Source organism: Dendropsophus ebraccatus, chromosome 1 (assembly GCF_027789765.1).
Source record: "Dendropsophus ebraccatus isolate aDenEbr1 chromosome 1, aDenEbr1.pat, whole genome shotgun sequence".
Classification (NCBI taxonomy): Eukaryota; Metazoa; Chordata; class Amphibia; order Anura; family Hylidae; genus Dendropsophus; species Dendropsophus ebraccatus.
Window position 1 is genome coordinate 143,841,511 of NC_091454.1, and position 20,029 is coordinate 143,861,539.

The 20,029-nt window shown below is 43.4% G+C and overlaps 1 protein-coding gene across 1 annotated transcript in view; it reads right to left on the reverse strand.

The window, feature by feature from the left end:
* The window catches only part of NPTN (neuroplastin), a 63,973-nt gene that overhangs the window by 31,109 nt on the left and 12,835 nt on the right, over window positions 1–20,029 (reverse strand). The window lies entirely within an intron of this gene.

The window sequence follows — 20,029 nt, forward strand, 5'->3', positions numbered from 1 at the left end:
GTAGCCCAGCACATTTACTATAACTTACACTGTAGCTGAAATCTATGCCCACTCAGGCCGTGCAGATTTTATTCTGTATTGCAGAGTCACAGAATGTAATCTTTTCCTGATCATTGCTGTGCACTCTTGCTCTTACTGCAAATGCATTGACTTCAGTGGCGCTCATGAAACACAATATGAAGGTGAGCATGTGCAGTAACACGGTGGATTAGATTTAGGGCTGAGCTCAAGAATTCTGGGAAGTGACAGCATGTCATGGAAAAACCACAGCCAGCACACAATTTTGATACTGATCAAGAAAGTAGAGATGAGCCTGATACTGAAATGAATGAAAATAAGTATTTTTCACAAAACTATGCTCATTTCTATTAAAATAGCAACACTGAAGATTGTTGGCAGAAAAGGACCACCTGGTCCATCTAGTCTGCCCTTAGGGTCCCTTTACACACACAAATTATCTGACATATCTGGCAGATTTTTGCAGCCAAAGCCAGGAACAGACTATAAACAGAGAACAGGTCATCAAATCCACTCCCGGCTTTGGCTGCAAAAATCTGCCAGATCTCTGTGTGTGTAAAATGACCCCTATGTTATTTCCGTTCTTATTCAGTTCACAGAGTAAAACTGGTGGAGAGCTCAATTCTTGCGACATGCGAGCCGTCCCATTCAGACAGCAGGTGGGATTACGCAATTGAGCTCTGACGATTTTACTCTGTGTTAACTGGCCCTTAGGATGGATATATGTTTATCCCAGGCATGTTTACATTCATTTACTGTAGATTTACAAACCACATCTGCTGAAAGTTTGTTCCAAGTATCTACTACTCTTTCAGTAAAGTAATATTTTCCCATGTTGCTTTTGATCTTTCCTCCAGCTAAACTAAGGGTCCTATTCCACGGGCCGAGGAGGGCCCGATCAACGATAGATCTGCTAGATAGCCGCTCGTTTACTGGGCCTATTCCACGGCCGGATGATCGTTGAGCGAGGGCTGCAAGGCCATCGTTACCGATGTCCTTGCAGCATCATACATTACCTGTCCAGGCTTCTTCTCTGCGCTGTCTTCATCCCCGAGTCCCGCGCGCTCTATTTTCAGAATGGCCGGTCAGCTGACAGGCCACACTCAGCCAATCACAGGCCGCGGCGGTCCCGGCCTGTGATTGGCCGGTCAGCTGACGGAGCGCTCAGCCATTCTGAAGATAGAGCGCGTGGGACCTGGGGATGAAGACAGCGCGGAGAAGAAGCCTGGACAGGTAATGTATGATGCTGCTGCTTGTCAAATCGTCGGTTGCCCGCCGCGCACCGCTATTCAACCTTAGCGATGCGCGGTGGGGGAACGATTTTAGGTCTGGCCCTAAATGAACCATCAGCCGATGACACGATCATCGGCTGATCGTTCTCTCTATTTCACCGAACGATAATCGGCCGAATCAGGCCAAATGGGGCCGATCCAGCCGATTGTCGTTACTGTGGAATAGGGCCCTAAGATTGTGTCCTTTTGTTCAGTTTTTTATTAAAAACACTTGAACCTTATTTAGGCTTTTAACATATTTAAAGGTTATGTCCCCCTTTCCATTCTTTGCTCTAGACTATACAGATTTAGATCCTTAGGGTACAAACCCACACACCGTATACACAGCAGATACGCAGCAAAAACGCAGCAGATTTGAAGCAGATTTGGTGGTGCAGATTTGATGCTGTGTTCAGTTATTTAGATCTAATCTGCTGCGTTTTTGCTGCGTGTTTGCTGCGTGTTTGCTGCGTATTTGCTGCGTATCGCAGCAGTAAATACGCTGCTTATACGGTGTGTGGGTTTATACCCTTAAAGGAAATTTGTCAGAACCCTACCTGAGGTGCTGACAGAGTGCATTAATTGGTGGTTCACTAATTAGCATGTTACCATTGCCTAATGTGTCATCGGAGGCCATGCTGCACAATATAATTTCTTCAACTGTAATGAGGAGGCAGAGTCATCATGGTGTATCATTCGCTATGGCACACCTCACCACTCCTTCCTCTCCCTCTATATGAATATTCTGTCCTGAAAACTGGCAGCATCTTCCCGGCTTCCTTGACAATCACACCATTTCCCCGTCCCGGCTCTTGCATTGGCTGTCATCGCTGACATCAGCTGCACATGCACGCAGGAAGATGGTGCGAGTGCGCAGGAGGCCAAGCAGCACAGAATATTCATACAGAAGAGGAAGGAAAAAGTAGTGGTGAGGTGTGCCAGAGTGCAACACAAGTGCTCTCTCTTTGACTCTTTATTAAAGCAACTCTGTATCCACAATCTGCCTCCAGCAAATCGCTTGTACCTTCGGATAGCTGCTTTTAATCCAACATCTGTCATGGAGTTCGTTCAGCAGGTGATGCAGTTATTGTTCTAAAAAAAAAACTTTTAACCTTGCAGCCCTGTGTCAAATTGGGTTTTCACCGCCTCTCTGCCCTCATCATTAGGAACGCCCCTGGAAGGATTTTTCCTAATCAGCACTTGTCTGAACACTGCACATGTGTTGGATCGTTAAAGCCCATGTGCAGTGATGAATAGGAGAAATCCTGCCTGGGGCATTCCTAATGGTGAAGAGGCCGGGGAGGCGGTGCAAGCCTAGGACACAGACATTCTAGGCCATGCCAATTTGACACAGGGTTGCAAGCTTAAAAGGACAAGTGCCATGAAAAACTTTTTCCCAGTAATTGAAGCACATTACAAAGTTATATAACTCTGTAATATGCTTCAATCACCTGTCTGTCTCCCTTTCCTGTCTTTTCCCCCCTCCACCCCCCAGCAGGAAGTGTAAGAAACTCACTCAGACCTAATTACTGTCGTCACCAGACTCTTCTCTCAGCTTCTTCTTCCCTAGTGACATGACTCCTTCACCCACTGAGTCCACTCGGCAGCAGGAGAGAGTATGAGGGGAGGGGGGAGCTGCCTATGTGCTGGGAGTCAGTCGGAGAGAAGATAAGCAAGTGACATGACTCAGATGGCTTGCAGTTCTTCAGCCAATCGGAGCTGAGCAAGCTGAGTCACCTGACAAGGCAGTGGAGGGGGAGGGTGGTGTAACAGGAGCTAGAGCAGCCCTCCTGCTGATGACTCATCGTCACAAGAAGAAGCTGAGAGAAGAGCTTGGTGATGACAATAATTAGGTATCTGAGTTTCCTACACTTCCTAGTGGGAAGTTGAGGGGGGAAAAGACAGGGAAGGGAGGCAGATAGGTGATTGAAGCATATTACACAGTTGTATAACTTTGTAATGTGCTTCAATAACTGAGAAAAAGTTTTTTCATGGCACTTGTCCTTTAAAAAAAGTTTTCTAGGACAATAACTGCATCGCCTGCCAAACGCACAGGACATTGTGCAGCATTGCCTCCACTGACACTTTAAATAACATGCTACCTAATGAACTGTCACAATGCACACTGTCAGCACCATGGGTTGGGTACAAGTGTTGAATGATTCCCTTTAAGGCTGGGCTTTCTGAAAACCTTTTTTTTTTTTTTTTTTTTTAAGTTTAAGACAATGCAGCCAGATGTTAGTTTAGAGTCAGTGGGGAAAAATGAAAAGCAATACCTACATGATATTTTTTGCTATGGTGCTATTTCAAGGCAATCTGTCAGCTGAAATTGTTACATAGCTGTCAGGTCAAGGAGACACATGGTTGTATCATTCATTGTGGTGATATGCACTACCATACCTTTATGTCTGCATAAGAAAGTTTGAGACATTGCAAAAATTGTATACTGCACACTACGCTTTGTAATAAATTGTGGCCAATGGCTGACATACATATACATAGCCATATATAGGAACTAGCCATTCCTTTGTCCAGTAGTTCTTCACCTGATTTAAAAACCTTGATATTCTTGAGCACCAGTTCCCTCTGTCTACCAGCGACCGAATGGCAGTTGCCTGCAATATACTGTTCTACTTGGCATTTCTGTCACTAGTAATAGCGACACACAAAGAATCTATACTTACCTGTCCCCGTGCTTCTGCAGCGCATCATCACTAGCTGTCAGAGAGCTGGTGATGCTGCACTGCGAGGGTACAGGGATGAGTAAGTATAGTTTCTTTATTATAATCTCCCCCAACCCCGTTCCTGCACCGCATTTTTAGGTTTGGCCAGAGTTCCCCTTTATTCATCTATCTAGTCATACAGACCCCTCTGTATAACAAAACTTGTTAGTAAAATCCAGAACCAGGATTTCATGATCTTATTTTTAGGCTATGTTCACACTTATCATTAATTAGCACTATTTTACAGCAAATTGCGTAATTCATAGAAAAATAGCAATAATAAACCGGTATGTGTCAACACAGCCTTAAAAGGGAAGCAATCATCCCAATTTTGCTTACATATATCTAATGTGTAAATGCTTTGATTCTGTCCGAAATCGGGCAGCGTTTGAATCCCAACCAGTCACGGCTGGTTGGAAATCTTCTGTAATCATGCCTGCAGCGTCATCAAGGGGCCGTCCCATACCTTCCTCTGTGACTCTGCATTAGAGAGCCCAGAGAGGCGTGTTTACAGAAGATTTCCTGGCAGACCTGACTAGTTGGGATTCAAACACCTCCCGATGCAGGGAATAATTAGAGTATGTTTCCCAGCAGAATCACAGCATGTGAAATGCTTTAGATATATGTAAGGAGACCTTATAGCAAGCGTTATTATGCGGTAAGTTTATTTTATTGAGCAAAATTGGGATGACTGGTGCCCGTTAAGCCCTTGGCTGGAAAACAATATCTTCCTCTGCAAACATACTTACATATTCTGAACTGCTCAATTGTTAACAACTGTTTTCCCCCAACCTGAAAGGTAAACAACCAAGGTAACATAGATCCAAAATAACCATTGTGTTGGCTTGTATATGTATATCTTGGTTCTTCGCCAAACATGAGTCAATAGCAGGACAGGCAAAATCTGCCCTACAAGGGAATAATCTTGGTATGGCTATACAAAGTCACAACTATATTACTGAACAACTGCAGGCACAATCCAAAGTATCTGCTTTAACCACAGAAGGAGTGACTGTCAGTCTGATATACACTGGTGCAGGATCCATTAGCAGAATGAGCTGCCAAAACATAAAACAAGCTGCTTAATATTCTGGCCACTTGTTCCTGCAGTGTATTCCATTCAGAGTTAGCTTTCACCTTTCTGCAAAGCTTGAGATGAGAGAATACAATCTGTCGCATTACAATATAGCAAGGGGGGTGGGGATTTAGATTGCCTTCACTGAATTTACAGGCAGGATGATATGGCCTGTAAAAACAAAAATGTACAAACACAGTACTATGAAAGATCAGTTGCAAATCTAATGTAAACAGTAACTGTCCATCAGAACAGTATAGGCAATATATTACTATTACACGGCACAATATTGAGCAGGGAAGCAAGTGCCGACATGTCAGGGCTGCCCTAGATGATCCTTAGATCGTCCGGGTGGCCTACTGAAGTCAGCAGTGGTCTGCTGCTGCCGCTCCTATTGCAAAGAGCAGCAAATTGTAGCTGTCATGCTCGGGCTGGTTCAACTTGTTCTTGGTCTTTTAACTTATCCTATTACGCAAAACGATTATCGGCCTGAACGGCCAGTAATTGGCCAAGTACAGCGGATAATCATTTCGTTTAATAGGGCCTTAGAATTAATAGACTATACTGCACCTAACTCTGCCAAAGTGGTATATAAAAATACCTTACATGTACAGTTTGATCTCCAAAAATGCGAAGCGGTAACAACACAATTGGAACAAAACTATAATGCTGGGCAAATGTTATGTAGAGAAATAGGATTACATATATTACAAGATAACAAAAACAAACTAAACGTACTTGGATGACTAAAATTAGGGACAAGTTGTTTAGAGCCAATGCCACCAATGCAGTAGAGTAGACCAAACTAAAAAATGGAGTACATAAAAAGTAAAAGTAATAGAACATAGCAGTGTAAACTCTATAAAGACTGGTTAAAAAAATCCACAAAACACTAAACATGAAAAATGATTGTTTGTTACTGGAATATCTGAGGAGCTGTTATGCAGAATAAAAGAAAAAGAATTGTTAGATCTAAAAGTCATTAAACACAGAAGTAAAGACAGCACACAAAAAATACCAAGAATGGAATCGGAAAAAAAAAAACAAATAATGGGAGCATATTACTGCATAAAGAGTCCCTTCTGCGATTCCTAGGATAAGAAAGCAGCATTTAAAAGAAGCGTCTAAAGACTACGCATGGTGGAAGAATCGAAGGATCAAAAAAGACGAGACAACAAGATGGTTTATCAAGGATCTCAGGTGGTAGGTTTATGAGGAAAGTGGGGCACACACAGTTTCACTAGAGCTCATCTAGCTACTACAAATCCACTACGATACGGGAGGAGGGTGGACTCACTCTGTAGGACGCTTACGGTGGCCTGGGCTCGGATCCATGTTATGGCTGGGTTTTGTCTCAGGTCATTTCTTCGGGGGTCGTTGCTTGCCCGGCACTCATATGTGCCAGAATCTTCCAGTGTCAGACGAGTTATTCTCAGCACACTCACACAATTTGTGCCTGTGGCTGTGTTAATGGTGACCCGGCGCTTCCTTGCACCATCCCACAGCTGTTTGAAAGACTCAACCCGGTTGACTTCAGCATACCACCATTGGATCTCTGGTGTGGGGATCCCAGCCACATCACAGTACAGTTCAAAGGCATCCCCTGTTAGTTTAGTTTCTGACATTGGCGACTTGACAAACCCAGCTATTGTTAGAGGGGTTTAGAAGAGAGGCAGCAATGGGCCAGTGGGAAGAAAAGGATAAGGCGTAGAAAGAAAAAAGAAAGAAAAGATGAAAAAAAGCAAATAAGAATGCAGATAAACAAAAGATTATATAGAATTGCTGTTAGCATGATTGGCAGTTTAAGGAGGGGGAAAAAAAGAGGTAAAAGAATATATAGGCCATATATGTAGGTATGTATATATGTAAGAACATAAAATTAGCTAGTGTACCATGTGTTACATTTTATGTTCATCATTACCACCTTGAAAATGCCCAGTTTCCTAAAGTGGTAACTAGAATTTGTAGCTAGTGTTCACAGCTGTACTGTCTTATCAGAAAAAAAATGCACAGTTCAATTTAGAAGTACAATTTTCATATCCGAGAAGAACTGTAGGTTTATATATATATATATATATATATATATATATATATATATATATATAATGCAATAAGGTGGTCAATTAATAAAATGCTTACGATTCCATCATGCCATTGGCAAGCAAAAAATACTGCTCCAGACAATACATTAAAAGGTGCATAACTTCAGAAAAGAAATGCCAAGGAAATCTAACCATAACTAGAAAATCTCTTGACCTAAAATCATTTTTGTAAGTGCTAAATTCAGTCATTGTATGAGGCAAGACACTTGCACTAACAGGCACATACACCCATCAGGCTGTCACACCATTTCCTTTTTCAGTTTAGTAACAAAACCAGAAAATCATCAGCACTTGACAGCAGTTGAATTCTAGCATAATCTCCCTTGTCCAGCATCCTGGGCTGTAACCCCCCTTCCCCCCCTCCTTTCTAGGAGACTTCCCATTCCTGAACCTACACCCTGCCCTGCATTGCAGCATCCTCTGCAGCTGCCTCCCCTTCCACCTTCCTGAGATTAGCTGCGCATTCACGCACAATCTTACTGATGCTTTGATTGCTGAGCTGTAATCTGGTAATGAAGGGCTGGCACAGTGAGCATGATCACGCACAACACTTATTTAGCAAGGAACAACCCTGACACACACACACGCACACAACAATTACATTAAAACTGCACAACACTGAGACGCACAAGAAATATTTCACAATTAAATGTGCCAAGTGCAATTATGAAAATGTAAATTAAGAGGTGGGTGTGCCAATTCTTACACTGCCAATACAAATCCAGAAATGCCAGTTAAGCTCAAGAAATAAAACCTTCCAGACTCAAGTTCATTCAGTTACGTTTTATTTCTTTATGAATAGGCGAAAAGGAGAGAAAAAAAAAACGAAAAAAAAAACCTTTCAAACCTGCTTCTTATGCAAAAGCAGGCAAAAAACATCCATATTAATGACCTGCCCTCCAACGCACACAGTATCTGTTTACTTCATGTAAAACTATATTTTTAGCACATTTCTGTGGGCTGATGTAAGGATGACTAGCTTGTCAAAACCCCAGGTTGCCGTAGCAACTGTCTTTAGTATTGCTTAAAGTGGCCTAATTTTTAATATGCTTACTTTTAATACAGCACAACAATGTGATTAGTATGTTGGCATTAGGACATGGAAAGGAATTTACTAAGATTGGTGTTGAATATTTCAGGCTAATGTTGGGTTTACAAGGAACGATTATCATGCAAATTTGCACAGTAACGATCGAATTCGAATGATAATCGTACGTGTAAACGCATCGAACGACGAGCGAGAAATTGTTCATTTTGATCTTTTAACTTGTTCTTAAATAGTCGTTCGTAAAAAATGCGCAGATCGTTCCGTGTAGTCGTCGCGAAAGTCCGTCCGCCCACAGCCCAGCCCCCTGCTCATCCGCAGCCCAGCCCCCGCTCATCCGCAGACCCCTGTGCCGGCTCGATCGCCACCCCTGCTCCGATCGCCACCCCCGCCACCGCTCCGATCACCACCCCGCCGCCGCTCCAGCCACGAGCATACCTTACCTGCTCGGCATAGGGGTGGCGATCGGAGCGGCGACGGGGGTTGCGATCAGGCCGGCGGGGGTGACGATCGAGCCGGTGCAGGGGGCTGGGCTGCGGATGAGCGGCCTGCAGACGGGTGATCTAAAAACGATTTTTCCGTACGATATATCGTACCGTCTAAAGGCTGATCGTTATTTAAAAAAAAACAAAAAACCTTAGTCCGACATTGTTAATCCTGCGATCGGGCCAATTATCGTCCCGTGTAAACGTAGCATAATGGTGCGTTTACACAGACACATTTATCTGACAGATTTTGGAGGCCAAAGCCTCCAAATTTGAAAAGAGGAGAAATCTCAGTCTTTCCTTGACTTTATGTTCCCTGTGTATAGTCTGTTCCTGGCTTTGGCTTCAAAGATCTGTTAGATAAATCTCTCTGTGTAAACGCACCCTTAAAGGAGAAGTCTGGCGAAAATGTTTATTGAAGTATTATACTGCCCCCCAAAATTTATACAAATCACCAATATACACTTATTACAGGAAATGCACATACAGTGCTTTTTCCCTGCACTTACTACTGCATCAAGGCTTCACTTACTGGATAAAATGGTGATGTCACAACCCGACTCCCAGAGCTGTGCGGGCTGTGGCTGCTGGAGAGGATGATGGCAGGGGGACACTGAGGGACACAGGGCACTGGAGGGACACTGAGCATCCCTCTGCCATCATCCTCTCCAGCAGCCACATCCTGCACAGCTCTGGGAGTCGGGTCGTGACATCACCATGTTATCCATAAAGTGAAGCCTTGATGCAGCAGTAAGTGCAGGGAAAAAAGCACTTTATAAGTATTTCCCGTAATAAGTGTATATTAGGGATTTGTATAAATTTTGGGGGCAATATAATACTTTATAAACATTTTTGATGGACTTCTCCTTTAAGTAAACTTCTGCCAGTGCATTCTCACACTTCTTGACAATTCCAAGCCAGTGTGGCAGCCTCAGAACTCTATATGCTATGCTAACCAGTGTAAATTGTTGTGAATTCAGCGCAAAGTTTGGCCACCCCACCTCGTCCCCTCTGTGGCAATCCCTGCCCACTTGATGAGTGTAGCGAAGATGGGGCTTTTGTCCGATCTGCACCAGGTGTAGACTTTTATAAAGTCCCACCATAGTGTGAACATAGTTATGCATTATGAGATCCAGAAAGTTGTATGTTGGAGATGAGTGCAACTTCAGCCCAATCCTTCGGCATTTGAACACTGAAGAAGTTGGATGCAGCTCTAAGGCTGCCTGGGAAACATGGATACAGAGAATAAAGCATGCTCAAGTTGCACTTCTCTTTATTGTACATACTATTAACTGCTTCTTCAATAGCTATGCCTAAGGCCTTCATACACTGAGCTGTATTACGCAAACCTCTGCTAAAGATTTATAACCATACACCAACAATAATCTATGTGGCTGTATTGTCCCTCCAAACATTTTATTATTTTTAAGCACGGTTATTTTTTTATGGTTTCTTTGGGTTGAGACAGCATTATTGTGGAATGTTCCATTACGAACCATATTATAGAGGTATTACACCTAGAAGTTAGTCTAAGGGTGCCTTCACACCTACTGTGAAATCCGCTGCGGATTCTCAGCGAAATCCACTGCAGATCCAGTGCCATTCATCCCTATGAGAGCGCATACTGGCAGCAGTATTGACATCCCGCTGTGAGTATGTGAGTTAACCCCCCACCGCTGAGAGCATACATTACCTGCTCAGCGCCGCGGCTGCATATGAGGCTCCTGGCTCTGGTCCCGCTCAGCCAATCAGTGCATGGCAGCACTGGAGCCGGGAGCCTCACATGCAGCCACGGCGCCGAGCAGGTAATGTATGCTCTTGGCTGCGGGAGGTTAACGCACATACTCACAGCGGGATGTCAATCCCGCTGCAAGTATGTGCTCTTATAGGGATGAACGGCACTGGATACGCAGTGGATTTCACTGCGAATCCGCAGCATGAAATCCACTGTGGATCCGGTAGGTGTGAAGGCACCCTTAGGTTTACACATACCGGAATTGCAGATTTCAAGCTGCGGGTTCTGCAGCAAAATCAGCTCTGATTCCCGGTACTGTCATTTTGATTAGGCTTACATACTTTTAGTGGATTTCTCATTCCGCTGCAAGTATGTAAATGCCGCCCTCTTAACTCACTGCTGCCCGGTGAATACTTTACCCGTCCGTGGTCCAGCTTGCTTCTGTGGCTCTTGCACAGCCATTCAGTGCACTGCCCTGCAGCAGCCACTGATTGGCTGAGAAGGACCTATGGGAGCCCCAGAAATCTGCTGCGAATCCAGTATGTGTGAACACACTCTTAGTGTGCCTTCACACGTACCGGATCCACTGCGGATTTCACGCTGCGAGTTTGCTGGTATCCTTGATCCAAGTATAGTGAAGGTCTATGTGGTTACGTACCCGCAGCAGAATTTTTATTTCATAGGGCTCTAGTGAGACCACACCTACAAAAGGACATTGATAAAATAGAACGGGTCCAAAGACAGGCTACATAAATGGTGGAGGGTGTCATACATAAACCATATCAGGAAGACTTAAGGATTTGAATTTGTATAGTCTAGAGGTAATAAGAGAAATGGGGGGGGGGGAGGCATGATTGAAACCTTAAAATTTGTTAAAGGACTAAATAAGGTTCAGGAGGGGAGTGTTTTTAGAAAAATAAAACTGAACTCAAGAAAAATAGGACACAGTGAGTTTAGTTGAAGAAAGATCAGAAGCAACGAGAGAAATCATTACTTTACTGAAAGAGTAGTAGAAGCTTGGAACAAACTTCCAGCAGATGTGGTAGGTATATCTACAACAACAGAATGTAAACCTGCCTGGGATAAACATATATCTATCCTAAGATAAGAATGGTAATACTAAAAAGGGCAGACTCGATGGACCTAGTGGTCTTTTTCTGCCGACAATCTTCTATGTTTCTTAAAGGGTGAAATGCACACCAGAAACTTACACAATGCACATACAGAAGTATGCAATGCAGGCGAATTTCTGTGCAGTGGGGCCCAATCATGCTACATTTTTGTTTTTTAACCCTTGCCTTCTAAGAGGCATAACTCTTATTTCTTCATCTGGCCATGTAAGGGCTTATTTTTTTTAGGCACAAGTGTACTATGTAATGGCACCTTTTATTCAATAGGGTGGCACCCTATTACAGTAGCATTCTAAATTCAGCAAGTTCTAACTCTTCATTCTTTCACAAATGTTTGTAAAGGTGGACTGCATTAGTAGGTGCTGGATGTTATACACATGTGGCAATAGGGCTGAAACACCTGAATTCAAATGATCAATGCCCATTATCATGTACCCAAATTCATAGATTACCCATAGCCACATATATTAGCATTTTTGTAATTTACTGCCTTAGTTGTTTTATAATCAACTGGTGTCAGAAAGTTATACAGATTTGTAAATGACTTCTATGGAAGAATCTCAAGCCTTACAGTAGTTATCAGCTGCTGTATGTCCTGCAGGAAGTGGTGTATTCTTTCCAGTTTGACACGCTGCTCTCTGCTGCCACCTCTGTCCCTGACAGGAACTGTCCAAAGCAGGAGCAAATCCCCATAGAAAACCTCTTCTGCTCTGGACCATTCCTGTCATGGACAGAGGTGACAGCAGAGAGCACATGTCAAACTGGAAAGAATACGCCACTTCCTACGGAACATATCCGCAGAAGACTTTTAAATAGAAGTAATTTACAAATCCTTATAACTTTCTGACACCAGTTGATATAATAAATATATATATATATTTTTACATTGGAGTTCCCCCTTTAAGACTTTAGGTATGGAGGCTGTTTATTTGGTATTCTATTCTGTGATTCTGTTTTTTGCCACAATTTGCAAAATTGAAGGATAAAAAGTAATAGATCTCTACCAACCTATACATTGTAAGTTTCCATTAATACCACATATATTAAAAAAAAAAACCTAATAGTACAACATAGAGCTAAATATAAGTCCAGGTCAGACGGCTTAAATGACTTTATTCTCGTTACGAGGGCTCAGAGTCAAAGCCGTGCTCTTTCTAAGCGCACAAAAAGTTAATAAAAGATTGTGGATTTCTGGCAGCCAGCTGGACTACGGATAATACCCTGTGTTTCACTTTCCAGACCTTGAATCAGGGCCAGCTAAACAGTAAAGCAGCCACCTTGCCTGCCCTTGAGATAAGTAAAGGGGGCTGGGGGTGTTTTTATAATATGTGCTTACTAAGGTTAATCTGAAAATCCAACACAACATTTGTTATTTTTTTCACCTCTCGGTAAATACTACATCGAGCCCTCAATGCCTCAACACTGTATGCCAAAAAAAAAAAAGCTGATAAAATATAAGCCGTAATCACATTAACCCCCTTCAAGCAAATTTTCGTTTTTTTCGATGCCACATGCAGTACAAATGTATAGGTCTTTAGGCAAGTATTATACGGTCGCACATTTCAGACTGAGGTCGCATTCACACATTCCGTGTTCTGCACGGCCTGTAACGGAGATCCCCCCACACACACACACACACGTGCCGTGCTGTTATGACAGCGCTGCTTGATTACAGTGTGGCACATGTTCATACAGTTGCCCCGCTCCCAACATCTTATCACAGTTGTTGCCCGGGCGGGAGTGAGGGACTCCGTTACAGGCATTCCACAACAGTGTTTCCGTGTGCAACACAAAACGCGTGAGACCCACTGTGAATCTGATGACCTGCATTGACAGCTGTCCTCCTCCCAACAAACCGTTTGGCCCAAACTGGAACGGGGTGTCACTGTAACTTCCCATGTTCAGGGAGGGCCAGAACTGTTTGGAAGGCTGTGAAAGCTTGCTAAGCACATAGTTAGCTAGTGGCCAGCTGGGTCGGTGACATCACCGCACCATGTGACTAATGTAAAAAAATGAGAGAAAGAGCCAAAATTGCTAATAGAAGCCAAATGAGACATATTAATTTTATGTCAAGACAAGTTTACAGAAGGAATGTCAAAATAACTCTGAAACCCCCTTTAATATCGGGCCTCAGTGTTTAACAGTTAAATAAACTCCATTAAAACAAAAAGTAAATTCCTTATTCTGTAACGGATTTTCACCTACAATAGATGCACTGCAAAATCTGTATGCTCTTCCTCCACAGTGTACCTATCAGCCAACCTTGTGGGTAGCAGATATATAAGCTATGGATGAGGTTCACTTCACACTCTTGATAGTATGCACAATATTGTAATGTGAGTCATCAGAGGCACAAATGTATGATAATTTTGTTATGTATAGTTACTATGAAACCTTGATTTTAGGGTCTCGACATCTGGTGACCTGAAAGTGGAAATTAAAATTTTTTTTCACCTCAGTTTACTTATTTTTCCTTATTCAGTTAGATGATTAATCTGTCTAAAGCAGGCCAAAATAATATGAGTGAGAGAGAATTTGTGTATTATAATAGAATGTTATTGAAAATTCGGCCTAATACTGATAGCATTGTAATGTGGTACCCTCGGTATTGGGGGGGGTATAATCTAAAAAGAAAAATGCTAATTGAAATTGGTTGATTTTGAGGCAAACAATCGTGCAGTGGCAGTCCTGTCACTGACACCCTTAAAGTGCTTTGATTGCTACAGATCGTGGCGATTAGGGGGTTAATGGCGCACGTCTGCTGCTGTCTGTCCCTCATTGTACCGGCTTCTGGCAATTTACTGGGTGCGCTGCTGCTCACACTAAAGCAGCACCACACCAGGTCCCTAGCTCACCTGTGAGAGCCTTTTGTATTATGCAGTTCCTTGAAAATCTCATTTTTCTTACTGCTTGTTAAAGACATACTCCCATGTTAACTAACTTAACTTGTAGGGCTTGTTTAGCTAAACACTTTTACAAATACATTCATGTAGCAAACTTGCTTCCTTCTCCTCATATGCTACTCTTTCCCTCCCATTGTTGACAGCTCATTGTCTAGGTTACCAACCACTGCTCTGCTGTAAAAGCAGTCTGGTCAATGAGTCTTCAACAAAGGCAGCCTGTAATCAGTTAAAGGGGTTATCCAGCGCTACAAAAACATGGCCACTTTTCCCCCTACTGTTGTCTCCAGTTCAGGTGTGGTTTGTATTTACGTCAATGGAACTGAGTTTGAAACCCTCACCCATTCTGGACACAAGAGAGGGGGGAAAAGTGGCCATGTTTTTGTAGCGCTGGATAACCCCTTTAATACAGAGAATCCATCTGAAGAGATAGAACTGCAGGAGGAAGTGAGAGCAGCACTCTGAATGAAGATTTGCTAACTGTCTTTTTAGGGTGCCTTTACACAGAGAGATTTATCTGGCAGATTTTTTAAGCCAAAGCCAGGAATGGATTATAAACAAGGAACAGGTCATAAAGGAAAGACTGAGATTTCTCCTCTTTTCAAATCCATTCCTGGCTTTGGCTTTAGAAATCTGTCAGATAAATCTCTCTGTGTAAAGGCACCCTTACACAGAAAGATTATCTGACAGATTATCTGCCAAAGATTTGAAGCCAAAGCCAGAAAGACTATAAACAGAGATCAGGTCATAAAGGAAAGCCTGAGATTTTTCCTCTTTCAAACCCATTCCTGGCTTTGGCTTCAAATCTTTGGCAGATAATCTCTGTGTAATTGGACCCCAAGGGCGGGTATAAGACATATTACAGCCCAAAGCAAGTGCAGATCAACTAGATGCGGATAAAAAAAAAGATGAAAAAAAAAAAAAAAAAAAAGATTTGGGTGCATCCGTTTTTCCCCTGATTTTCATTATAAAAAACATCTTTTTTTTTTAGTGTACACGTGGTCAACCACGTTTTTGTGTACACTTCAAAAAATGCGTCATGATCCCCCTTTTTTTTTTTTTTTTTACACAGTGTGAGCCCAGCTTTACTCCTATTATTCCATGATCACATATTACATATGGGGAGATGTGTAGCCGATGATACTGCATATGATGTGTATATATAGGAGGAGGGGACTGCATAGGATGTGTATATATAGGAGGTGGGGACTGCATAGGATGTGTATATATAGGAGGTGGGGACTGCATAGGATGTGTATAATATATAGGAAGAGGGGACTGTATAGGATGTGTACAGAGGCAGACATATGACTTAAGCAGCCTGTTCAGCTGCACAGGGGCCCAGGCCTATAGAGGGGCCCACCTCAGCAAGTGTCAGCTTAAGATGGCACATGTCTTTAGTGGGCCCGCCCAGGCAGTATCAGCACCTGGGAAGGGTGGGCCCCTTGCTCCTGGGGGGCCCACTTCGTGACTGGATGCTGTGCCCGGCTGGCCGGGGCTGGTTCTCCTCTCTCCTCCTGCACACTGCTGCTGTTGTCACCCTTTATTTTACTCCACTGTCCAGCATACCTTGTGTGAGCAGGAGAGGAAAGAGAGCATGTGATAGCAGGGGGTTTAGGGATCCTGCAGGGTTATGGCTGCCAGGGACAGGACTGAAGAGGAGCAACAGCAGCAGCTCTGACAGTGAGTGATAATTGTCAGTGTGTCTGTCAGGCTGCTGGAAGTTGTAAGATAGAGGGTGGACCGTGGAAGAGAAAGCACAGAGCCCCCCACCCTCTGATGCTGATGTTTAATTGTAAGTTTATGCCTTTTTTGCCAATAACTGTGCCCCCTCCCCCCTACAGCATGATTGTTTTTCTCTTTCATTCCTTCCCTAAGCAGCCACATACAGTGCATGTCTCCCACCTGTGCCCCAACAGTGATTAAGGGCCCATTTATTCTGGGGCCACCTTCACACTATTAACTATATAATCTGATCCCCCACAAAGCATCAAGTGTACAATGCACCCAGGACCCTCCAAGTACAACAGCTGTAAACACTACAACTTCCAGCATTTACTGCAGTCTAAAGTCCTCAGGATATGCTGGGATTTGAAGTAAAAATGAGCAGACAACTCAGGGGTTGTCCTCTTGGAAACTACAACTCCCAGCATTCTTTGAGAGCTTCATAAGTGTAAGGCATTCTGAGAGTTGTAGTTCTTGTTAGTCCAGGAATTGTGGTCACAGATACATGAGTACAGGATGAGACAGGTCAGCATGTCGCTTCTGACGGGTTCTTTATTTGGGCGCCCCCATAATCAGTTCTATTGGTGGGCCACAGGTACCCCAGTCTCACACTGGGGACTGCACAGACTACAGAACAGTCCTTTAGTGGGCACTGGCATCTGTGCTGCGCTGTAGGGCCCTCCCGAGAAACCAGGACACATTTAACAGATACCTGGGCGTACATATATGTGCACCTTTAAAGTGACACTGTCACCCCCTTTGTGCATTCTGACATCTCTACACAGGGTAAATTTAGCATTTTTCATACCTTATTTCATATTATACGTCATGGTGTTTGTTCAAGTAAAGTGTCCTTTTACCAACTGCAGATTGTATTAAGTGGGCGTGGCCTCGCAGCATTAGCGCCACTTAGCCCCGCCCACAACGGCAACGTTGGCCCTGCTCCCTTGACGCCCATTGTTTGGCCGACGTAAAGGGGGTGGGGTCTAGACCTTTCGGCCAGCCTGTTCCAATGGCGACAAGGGGGCGGGGCCAACTGTGGCGTTGTGGGTGGGGCTAAGTGGCGCTAATGCTGCGAGGCCCTGCCCACTTAACACAATCTACAGTTGATAACGTTTGATATAAAATAAGGTATGAAAACCGCTAAATTTACCCTTTACACCTGCGTAGAGATGTCAGAATGCAAAAAGAGGGTGACAGTGTCACTTTAAGGCAGAAAGGTGGAGAAATAAATAGGTTATGGGGGCCCAAACACATTTTTTTGCACAGGGGCCCTTTGCAGTCTGTGTCCGCCCCTGGATGTGCATATATAGGAGGAGGGGATTGTATAAGTAGATATATTGGAGGAAGGTACTGTATATGTTGTGTATCTATAGGAGGAGGGTATGGCTTTGAAAAAGGGCTGGTATAATGATCGTAATCAAGGTTACATGTTAGGCCATAAACGCACAGCCCTACGTCGATGTAGCACAAAAGTACAAATCTTAACATATTCTAAAAAAATTCTCAAGCGATAGATGTATTGATTTTATTTAGTAACAAAATGTTTTATATCTTTATCAACCTAATATAGCTATAAAACACTTAAAGAGGACCTGTCACCCCCCGTGCCGGGGTGACAGGCTCCCGACCCCCTGTTAGATCTCCCTATACTTACGTGATCCCGCTTCCTGATGCGGTCGGGTCACGGAGATTTCAGTGCCCGAAGCCCGGCGTGCGCGCTGAGAGATGAGTCCGATGCCCATAGAGAATGACGGAGCATCGGACTCCCCATTCATTCTCTATGGGCATCTGACTCTGCTGTCAGCGCGCGCGCCGGGCTTCGGGCGCTGAAATCTCCGTGACCCGACCGGCTCAGGAAGCGGGACCCGGCGGGATCACGTAAGTATAGGGGGATCTAACAGGGGGTCGGGAGCCTGTCACCCCGGCACAGGGGGTGACAGGTGTCCTTTAAAACATATCAATTAATCAATATATCAGTATAATTAACATTCGCTGATGCAATGTTCATAAGCATCACAATGAACACACAGTGCTGAAAGTTCTAATGTTGGCTGGATGGCTGTAAAAAATAAAAGTGACGTTGAGGAATCTGTCCTTTTTGTCTCATGTGTACACAGCTGTTCATCTCTGGAATTTTCTAAAAATATCAAAGCTATTTAAGTTAAACCAATTACAAGAGAAATTAGTTTTAACAAATGTCATAGCCCAAATACGAAATGCTACTCTCATGTCATAATGTTGTCAATCCCCCACCACCAAAAACAACTTTCTGACTGGCTAAAAACGATATTTTAGAAATGGTCTAGATCAGGTCTTCCTAAACTAATAATAAGTACGTTGACCATCATTTATTATTTGATTCTTTTAAAAAAGGGCTTATTTTTTGGAGAAAAACAGTATGCCCCTACACTGTGGCCCCTCTATACCGTGGTTAGCTTCTATACTGTACGCCCCACTGTTAGGCTCCTATACTGCTAGTTCCCCTATACTACGGCCCCATACAGTGTACCTCCCTCCTTCCTTTGTAGTTGTTCCCCCATACTGTATATACCCCTTTTCCCATGTACCCTCTATCCCCCCATATTCAATGTCCCTCCCCTACTGTGCATCTTCTTACCACTTATTTCTGTATTGGTCTTCCTAATGCTGGGTTTACACGGAACAATAATTCGCCCAATCGAACGATTAACGATTTTGAAGCAACGATTTGGTTTTTATAACGATCAGCATTTAGACTAAGAAAAATTGTTAGAAAATTCGTAAGAAAAATCATTATTGCGATCGTTTTTAAGATCGCTTAAGCCCATCTTTCACATAGGGTGAATCTTTGAAAGACTGTCTACACAAACGATCTGCGAATATTTAGCGAATGACGATTTGAGAACATGTTCAAAAATCAAAATGAACGATTTTTCGCTCATCACTTGATCGTTTGCTGTGTTTACACGGAACAATTATGGCTCAAATGCGATTGTTATAGCGAAAATTCAAACGATAATCGTTCCGTGTAAAGCCAGCATAACACTCCTGTCTCCCCAGCAGTTTGTGTTGAGCAGGTGAGGGCGGAGCATAACAAGTCTGGCACTGAGTGGTTGATGCTCAGGCACCCAATGTCAGAGATCTGGTCAGCTGACTTTAACTAGGGCTTATATTTAAAGTAGGGCTTATACTTTAAACCTACTCCAAAAAGCCTGAAAAATAAAGCTAGGTCTTATTTGAGGGGTAGGTCTTATTTTAGAAAAAACACGGTATTGAAAAACCCAGCCTGACTGTGTACCTAATGACTCAAATCTGACTATTATCAGGTTGAGTGTTCAGCCCCGCAGTCAGGCCAGTCATAATACGGATGCACAAATGTGGCCACTTTACACTTGTGTGAAACCCGGTCTGACCCAGCAGTTATGTGTAATAGTAGCCATACACATACAGTGGGTGCTGAAAGTTTGTCAGACAGCTAAAGCTCACGAGTCCTCCAGCCGAGCATTTGTGTGTTCTGAATGGAGGTGGGAGGTTTCTGCTGACAGACTCCTTTAAAGCTGCTTATATTCCCAAGAACAAAAGCAGCAATTGAAATTTAACTAGGCCAAACCTCTCCCCAGATCATCTGTTTGGGGAAATTTGGGATGTCCATATGTACATAAGATGGTCGGTGGGTTCAGCCAATCACTCAGCTGACAGATAGTGAAGATGAGCAGGCACCTTATTGTGTATGGCAAGCTTAGCACAAAAAAAATACTGGCCATAGACAGAAGGGTGTAGCACATGGCTGCCCTATCACATTACAAAGAGTTTGCCTGTGGACACTTAGGCCATATTC